Raw genomic sequence first — 9,146 nt, 5'->3', positions numbered from 1 at the left:
GCGATCCTGCTGCCTTGGCCTCCCAAAGCGCTGGAATTACATGTGAGTGTTTTTGATGACTTTTTAAATGATAAAAATAATCATCACTTATGAGTGACATCTTTCTCTCGGGCAGCACAAAAAGTTATATCCTTCTGGTTAGCCCTGACCTTTCCCTGTGAAACCCTAAATTTCATTCCACACAGGACTGTCGCGTGGCCGTCGGTGGCTGTGTCTCCCTGTCTCCAAGCATCCTCTCTCCCTCCCAGTGCCCTGTCATCTTCATCCCACTAGAAGCCCAAGCCTCTTCTAATGACCCTACATTCTCAGATCCCCGAAGCAGAGAACAGGAGCTGCTTCTACAGCCGCTCCAGACCCAGAGGCTGGACCTTACTTGTGAGCTGTTTACAAACACAGGGTCCTAGAGCCCAGCTCAGACAGACCTGCTAAATTGGAACCTGCATTCTGATGAGACTTTAGGTATGTGAAGCACTGGTCTATATCATTCTCCTGGGGCATAGTTTGAGCTTTGTCTCCTCAAACTTGCATGTGACCTGGGACAGGTCAGAACACATCTCTCGGGCCTCATTTTCTCATTTGTGGGGAGGAGGAAGTAAAGCCACTCCAGGGGACAGTGTGATACATAGAACAGGCTGTGGAGTCAGGCCGCCTGTTGCACCACTAGGTCAAGTGATCCAAACTCTCTATGCCTCATTCTACTCATCTGCAAAACACCAACAGTAAGTACCCAACTGTTAGGGCTGTCACATGAAAGTGGAGTGAGAACATCTGTATTCATTTCCTATGGCTGCTGTAAAAAAAATTACCATAAATGTAGTAGCTAAAAACAACATAAATTTTTTAATCTTCCAGTTCTGGAGGTCAGAAGTCTGAACTGGGTTTTGCTGGGCTAAGATCAAGGTATCAGCAGAGCCAGGAGGCTCTAGGGGAGGATCTATTTCCTTGCTTTTCTAGCTCCTAGAGGGTGCCTGCGTTGCTTTGGCCTGTGGCCCTCTTCCATCTCAAAAACAGCAGTGACCAGTCAAGTCCTCAAATCACATCACATCACATCACTCCAACATGTGCTCCTGTCCTTTCAGCTCCTTCTGTGACTCGCCTGCCTGCCACTGTTACCTGCAAAGATGCTGTGAAGACATGGGGCCCACCTGGATAATCCAGGACACTCTTCCCACCTTACAGTCAGCAGGTTAGCAATCTTAGTTTCTCCATTGCCTTGTAACATAGAATATTTATAGGCTACAGGGATTGGGGTATAGAGGTCTCTAGGGGGCCATTATTCTACCCACCACACATAAAAGGACTGCTTCTGTGCCTGGCAAGTAGCACACGATAAATGTCAGCTGTTTTTCTTGTGTTCTGTGATTCTGAAGACAGCCTGCCCCACCACGCGGGAGCAGAGCACTGGACTAGCTTTGTTTTTGCAATGAAGCGAGCAAGACATTGTCACTAGAAGCTTTCTCTTGTTCTGTCTTGTCTTACGCTCTCTAACTTTGGCTGCTGTGGCTGGACACACACAGGTGTGTCTCCCTTGGCCTCTGGCAAGCCAGTCACAGCGACCCACCCACCATTCCATGTCTGAAGATTGAGAAACCTTTATGTATTAACTATTCATGGTTGCTAAGTACAGCCTCACTATGCAGTTATGGAATCCACTGCACCCATTTATCTGAATTCTTTCTTACAGACCACCCACTCTATTTTGTGCATTCATTCATGCATACATGTACTCATTCATGCAGGAAATACTGAATGCTTATCATGTGCTAGGCGCTGGAGTTAACATAGATGAGTGGTACTATCTCTGTCTCTCAGTAGAGGCCTCACTCCCCGCAGAGATGTTTTGTGAGCTACCAATGGGATCCAGAGGAAAGTTGAATGTCCCTGAGTCCCCCAGGCCTTGCTTCAATAGAGCAGTGTCAAATTTTTCTATTTTACATATTGGGGTTCTTGTAAGATTTTGTTTGAAAACAGAGTCTTCTTTCTAGTGCCTGGCACACAGTAGGCACTCATAAATGCGAACGAGTGTCTGGAGGCTGCTGGCTCAGGACATCAACTGCTGACACCCTGGGATCCTCATTTCAGGCTCCTTTGTCGCTAACCCTGGAAACTCCTCTCCCCTCAGGCTCTCCCTATACGTGTAGCCTCCTCCTCCGAACTTTATCGGCCTTCATTTCTGATTTATTTATTTATGTATTTATTGCTATTTCTGAGCCACATCTTTTGCCCTACTTCTGCTATTTCTGAAGGACATTTGGCCGTTCCTACCATCTTTCTCTCTCCTGTTAGCTAAATCCCATCTCATCATCATAATTGCATTCTACAAACTGCTGTGACATCTCCTGCCTTCCCCAACTTCAATATCTCTCTCCCCAACCCCAGCCCACCTTTACTGGGGAAGAGGAGTCATGCTACCTTCCCCACCTCAGCCCACCCTCTCTTCTCTTACTACCACAGGGCAGTGCAAATGTCTAACACTCTCACACAGCTCTTTTTACCCTGAGGCATTTGAAATTACTTGAATTAAGCTGCCCCATTATTTACTTTCAACAGCTTCTAATAACACCTTATATTTATAGTTCTTTAGAGTTTGCAAAGCTCTTTGACATTATCACATTTAATTTGAGCTGCAAACACCCTTATGAGGTAAGCAAGAACGTGACTTTTATTTTTGCTTTACAGGGAAGGAAACAGCCTCAAAGAGAACCAATGCTTTGCCCAAGGCCACTTGGCACTAAAGCAGAAAAAATGGCCCCAAACCCAGATTTTCTGAAGTCCAGCACTTTCTGCACCGTGTGTTGGGCCCCAATTTCAAAGATGACAAAGCTTCAGGACCTGTTTCAGTTTTGTTTTACGAATGGATTTGGCAAAGGAAGAAGGCAGTACAGTTAATCCTGGCTGCAGCCGCTGGAAAATTTGCTACACCCTCCTCAGTGCTAGCTGTGTATTGAATTTGGAACCTCAAACAAAGCTTGGTAGAAGGAAGACAAAAAAGCTTCCGTTTACACTCCATTTTGGTTCCCCCTTTGACTTCAAAGAAAGGAAAGAGAAGGAGGAAATTCACATTTTTGTCATTGTTACAGTCACTTTAATTATGCAACGTTTTGTTATGAAACACAGTTTTCTTTTTATGAAATAGTGCAGCCCTTTGGAAGCAGTGAAAATGCTAAGTTCAGAAAATTTTACACGGCACACCATTGATATGTATGATGATAGAAGAATAATTAAGATGCTGTATCTTAATTATCTGGTAGCAGAAATATAAGTCTCCTAGTCTCAAGATTTCAAACAGTAAGCAGTGGACTGTACAAGATCACGAGGCAGTCACCCCCTGTCTGCTCTGTTCCCTCTCCTCTACAATTCTTGGAGAAAGCTGTATAGGTTGGGTTGTCCTCAAAACTTTAGACATATGTGAAATACACAGGATTTTGGAAAGTGGTGTTTTTGTTTGTTTGTTTTTTAAGGTACTAAAAGAAATAAGAGATTGTACCTTCTGAGTCAGGCAAAATGAATGGAAACTGTTGAAAGCTCCTTAGGAAAAGGGATCCCAGTAAAAGCTAATCAGCCTTCACATCAGCTTTCCCCTACTGGGTCACTTTAGGAGCAAAATAAGAAATAAATGATTACAAACTTGAATATGAGTCAAGAAGCACTCCTGACTAGGGATCACTGATTTGAGTTAAAGAATGTAGAACGCCTTTCCATTAAAGGAAAAACTCTGTGGTTTTGAATTGGGAACAGGGGATTCAGTAAGATTCAGTCACAATTTAAATAAATATGTATTCTAACTATCTCTACTAAAGGGGCCGAGAAGCAGTAATATCTCAGTAGCAATGAACACATCTGACACCCAGATTTTAGTTTCTAAATATCATCGCACTGGGCATCTTGGAGAAACTGAATAGGTTCAGGGCTAGGAGAGGGAAAGTACAAGGTAAGCCTGTTCTGTACCAGAAAGTAGAAAAACATTCAAAGACCTATAGGTTTATGTAAAAAAAAGACATAAAATCATGCAGGCCCAAACAGGGATAAGTGGCTCCCTGAGGAATGAATCTAATGGACAGAAACAACTCTACCCATCAGTCATGTGGTTAATGTTATATAAATGATGTTTTTGAAGCCACTTAAACCATATAAAGTTTTCTTTTCTTTTTTTTTTTTTTTTTAAGAGTTTCACTCTTGTTGCCAAGGCTGGAGTGCAATGGCGTGACCTCGGCTCACCACAACCTCTGCCTGCCGGGTTCAAGCGATTCTGCTGCCTCGGCCTCCTGAGTAGTTGGGATTACAGGCACGTGCCACCACAACTGGCTAATTTTTTGCATTTTTAGTAGAGATGGGGTTTCGCCGTATTAGCCAGGATGGTCTCGATCTCCCAACCTCAGGTGATCCACCCGCCTTGGCCTCCCAAAGTGCTAGGATTACATGCTGAGCCACCGTGCCCGGCCTATAAAGTCTTAAATACCCCAAATTAATCTTGGTCTTCTCTGTATATTCGTTCTCCTCTTTCTTGCTCATAAGATTAGGTATTTAGTTTATATTTATGGATTTGATTTAGTTTTTTATTCTGTTTTTTTTTCATTGAAAGAGACTTTTGGAAAGTAACCAATTATTTGATCATATAAATAGTCACCTTGAGGGTTATCTGTTTTCCAACTTTAGATTTTCTTATACCGGATTTCCTAAAAGCAAAGAATACACACTGTACTCATATATGTACATGTATATTACAGAACTAAAAACTATAAGTGGTGGCGTATGAAGTTTATAAATGAATTTAGGTAATTACTTTAATGGGAAAATTAGAATAAAGTTCCAAACATTTTGCAATTTGTTTAATAGATGTTTGATTCAGACATCACCTTAAGTTTTATATTGTACTGTAAATATATTGAATAAGCTTTAATAACGAGTACAACTGAATTAAACACATAAAGTTTCTCTCCATCATCCCCTAACGCACTCCCTACAGAAGACTTAAAGGCCTCATAATAACTAAGGGCCTGTGTGTCATAGACCCTAGGACACAAAAGGCAGGAATATCTTTGATGAGATTATCACTCTCTAGTACCTCCTCTGAAATCTGAAGAATCCACCTGTGATACCTCTGAGATGAAAGACATTTTGATTTGATGTGGCAAAGTCAGATAAGCCACATGAAATTTCAAGAATACATTTCTCACGTTCCCAGTTGCAAGCATACCTGTGAAATATAGCCTAATAGATGGAATGTTACCTGAAGCCTACAAAAATTAAAGGCTGATGCCTCACGCTGTCCCTGGGCTAAATCTGTGGTCCTCAGAAGACTGACCTCACCAGCTTGCCTCATCTGGGGCACACGCACATGCACACTCACACTCATGCTAACACACTCACACATACCTATGTTTCCCCCTCCCTGCTCTGGCTGATCGAGTTGCTTGTGTGCAGACTGTTTCATCATTGCAACTACTACTTGTTTTCTGGTCTGTACCTTGGCTAACTTGAGGAGAGCCACAGTTTTCTGTGTGCAGATATGAGAAAAAGCCTGAATTCTTCCTTCTGGTTGAATTAGTGACTGCAGGAGTTTCTTATACTCTACCTAAGATAGGTGAAATAATCCAAGAATTACCTGACTCAGGTGCAGTTTGGTGGCCTCTGGTCACACACATTGGATGGGGTACCTTAAATCATGGCCTAGCAGCTCCATCTCAGTCAAGGAGTTTCCTGACACCAGGCTTGGCGTATGGGAGGCCTTATCTATCTGGTCAACCTTCCAACTCTCTAGGAATAGAGCTGTTCCTCCCCTAAAAAGGCATACCACAGAAATCATCGGTCCACACCAAATATTTATTAATTTTATCCTTGTAATGCTCATCAGGGTTTCTCAGCTTCAGCACTATTGACATGTCGGACTGGGTAACTGTTGTCGGGGGCTTTCCTGTGCATTGAAAGATTATTAGCAGCACCTCTGACCTCTACTCACTGAATGCCAGCAGACCTTCCAAAGTTGTGACAACCAAAAATGTCTCCAGGAATTGCCAAATGTCTCCTGAGAGACAAACTCATTCGTGAATGAGACACACTGATATACACAAATAATATTGTTCAAATTGGCTAACCATCTCGGGTTACAATCACCTGAAATCTGTACAATCATCTTACCATTTCATACTTAGCAATTACCTACATTATCATAATGCAGGTATCAACTACATTTTAAAAAGCAGAAAATATTGAGTGGTCATAACAGTTTGAGCTATCATAGTCTTGGTTTTAAACTGTATTCCTACTTCCTCTAGTCAAATATATCTGTGACTTTTTTAGGCCCCTTTTTCCCCTCACAATACTCAATTCTAAGATAAACTGCAGTGCGCATTTGTTTTTATTTTCTTTTGCCTAAAGAAAGGACACAGGACAAAGTTACCGATAACTCCAAGTTGCAGAGTCAGTATTTGTAAAACTTCTCAAAGTGTCTCTTATCACTGTTATAATACAGCAGGTCAGCAGTCAAAAGAGGAAAGGAAACAGGGAAAGATGTTTAAACTGGTGTAAACATCCTTCTTTATTTGCCATGGCCCCTTATTATCATCACTTTTTCTTAGCTGGGATAGCATAAATATTTTTTCCATGCGACATTATTGCCAATTTCTCCAGAGATAAAATAGCATTTATTTATCATTATTTCTACATAAGAAACTTGAGGACATTGTTTTTCTGCCTTTGAAGTAGCAATTTCATTTTCAATCTCTCTCCAAGACGCTGATGGACAACTGTATATCCTATCTTCCCTTGGGCGCTTTTACCAATAAACAGTCTAAAACACTAGCAGAATCTATTGCTGTGTCTTCCGGGTGAGTCACACAGCTTATTAAAAGCTTATCAAGGCCAGAGCAAGCTCAGCTGACTTGATAGTTGATGAAACAGAAAGGTTTTTTTTATTTTTTAATTTAATGAAGTCTCACATGGCCTAATTAATGCTAAGGTTCCTACGGCCATGGTCCCTTATAGTTTAAACACTTATATTTAGATATGATAATTACCCTTAAATAATTATAGCAATCCAGGCTTGAATACAAAGCAACCAGAAGAATGGGAATGATAATTGGAAACTTTATAGAATAATTAGGGAAGAAATTACTTTCTCTTGGTCCTCTGTAGAATTGGGAATTTTTAGAGCAGGGAGAGACTTTGGGGGTTACCTAGACCAGTCCCTTTACATTACAGATGAGGAAGCTGGGAGTCATGGTGATCTGGTGATTTATCTAAGGTCAGCAGACAGCTGTTGACAAAAAAAAAAAAAAAAAAGAAATTTTCCCATGTTTTTCCATTAGACCATTGATTTATATTATTTTTGGACATTTGGACAATAAATAAATATATTTGTTAATTAAATTGAGTCTTTTTATAGCTAGACATAATAACAGTAAGGGGCCATGATGATAATTAGGGGCCATGGCAAATAAAGGAGGATCTTTACACCAGTAGCACCAGTAGTGCTAGACATTATATGTATCTCTTAGAAAGAGGTTTGTAGTACAGAGATCTGGGCATAGAGAAAAGTGTATTATTTATGGCTTCAATACAGATTTCTAGGAACATTTAGATATTGGGTACATTTAAGTTCAGTGAAGAAGAAAGAAAATCAAGTTCAACATTTTCTGATTTTTTTTTTTTTTTTGGAGACAGAGTCTTGCTCTGTTGCCCAGGCTGGAGTGCAGTGGCGCAGTCTAGGCTCACTGCAATCTCCACCTCCTGGATTCAAGTGATTCTCTTGCCTCAGACTCCCAAGCAGCTGGGACTACAGGCATGCACCACCACACCCAGCTAATTTTTGTATTTTAGTAGAGACAGGGTTTTGCCATGTTAGCCAGGCTGGTCTTGAACTCCTGACCTCGATCCACCCGCCTCGGCCTCCCAAAGTGCTGGGATTACAGGTGTGAACCACCGCACCTGGCCTGATTTTAATGAAGAACTGATTGCATTTGGAACCATTTTGACCAACAGAGGACATAGTCAAGTATTGCTGGAAATAAAATGTTTTCTGCCAGTTGCTTTTGGTTTCAGCAATCTTGAGTAGAGATATCATTGAAAAAGAAATCTGATAGGATTCAAGGCAAAGAGACCATTGTGGTTGAAGAGGCCTATCACTCTAGACAGAGATGGGAAATGGCATTGCCTAATATCTAAGTTAATCTAGACAGCAGCAATGGTCAGGAGCCCTTGTTCTGCAGCCTCCACTGCCCAGTTTCAAGCCACATCTGCTGTATTATATTAACCTTGTCCACCTTTACTCTGCATGACACTACTATAATTAGGTTCCTTCTTCCTTCAGGTAAAAAATCATTAAAAATTTTTTTGGTGTTCCCATAGACTTTGTCCAAGCTTAGGCGTATTATTAAGTTGGTTTGAGGAAATTGTACCAAGTTTGAGTCTGCAATTTTGGGCAGAGAGGTTTACTCCGTGGCAGAACAGAAACCCACACCTGAATCTCCCTGGTTCAAATATGAAGCCACACTTTGCATGAGTAAGTACCTGTGTGGTTCAGAGGCAGCTCTCACTACCTCTATGGGAGCTAACTCTCATGCGAGTGGTTTGAGGTTTCCTTCTCTGAGGTGAGTGGTGCTTCTTGCAGATAAGGGACTAAACATCTCAAATCAGGGTGTATCACATTTTCTATGAAGGTGATATTCAGTGAAGAAGACACTGGTCCACATAAATTCTATTTGCAGTAGACTTGTTTTTTGATTTATCATCGTCATCCTCAAAGAATAGCTTTCAACAGCAGGTTTGTGTATACTTTTGGTCTGTGAGTCCATTTCAGTGAACATTTTCTAAGCACTGTCATTGGGTTCACTGTTTTGACAGGTCCAGTAGAGAAAATGGTCCTTTCAGGGAGCAACATCTAGTTTATTTTTCCTGTCACTCTACTGTAGTTTAGATACATTTGCTTCAAGTTGCATGGGTTGTTTTGTGTATCTCAGTCACTTACTTCCTTTTCCAAAAACATCAGAGCAGTAAATGGTGCAATTGCTGCTGAATTTTTTTGTGTACTTTATTCCCCTGATTAAGAGTGTGTAAATTCACTGATTCAGATGCTACATAACAATAAACCTAAAAATAGTAATATCAATATTTATCAATGTTTACTTGGTAAATGACAAATTTATCAT

At 41.0% G+C, this 9,146-nt stretch overlaps 1 long non-coding RNA gene across 1 annotated transcript; it reads left to right on the top strand.

The window, feature by feature from the left end:
• The first annotated feature begins 654 nt into the window (after positions 1-654).
• Positions 655-3,430, top strand: LOC129011626 (uncharacterized). Its single transcript, XR_008493382.1, has 3 exons — positions 655-719; positions 1,080-1,186; positions 2,680-3,430. It is a non-coding gene; the product is annotated as an uncharacterized LOC129011626 (long non-coding RNA).
• Positions 3,431-9,146: the final 5,716 nt, after the last annotated feature.

The sequence above is a fragment of the Pongo pygmaeus genome, chromosome 14, assembly GCF_028885625.2.
Source record: "Pongo pygmaeus isolate AG05252 chromosome 14, NHGRI_mPonPyg2-v2.0_pri, whole genome shotgun sequence".
Taxonomy (NCBI): Eukaryota; Metazoa; Chordata; class Mammalia; order Primates; family Hominidae; genus Pongo; species Pongo pygmaeus.
This window is presented reverse-complemented; position numbering and strand designations above follow the sequence as displayed.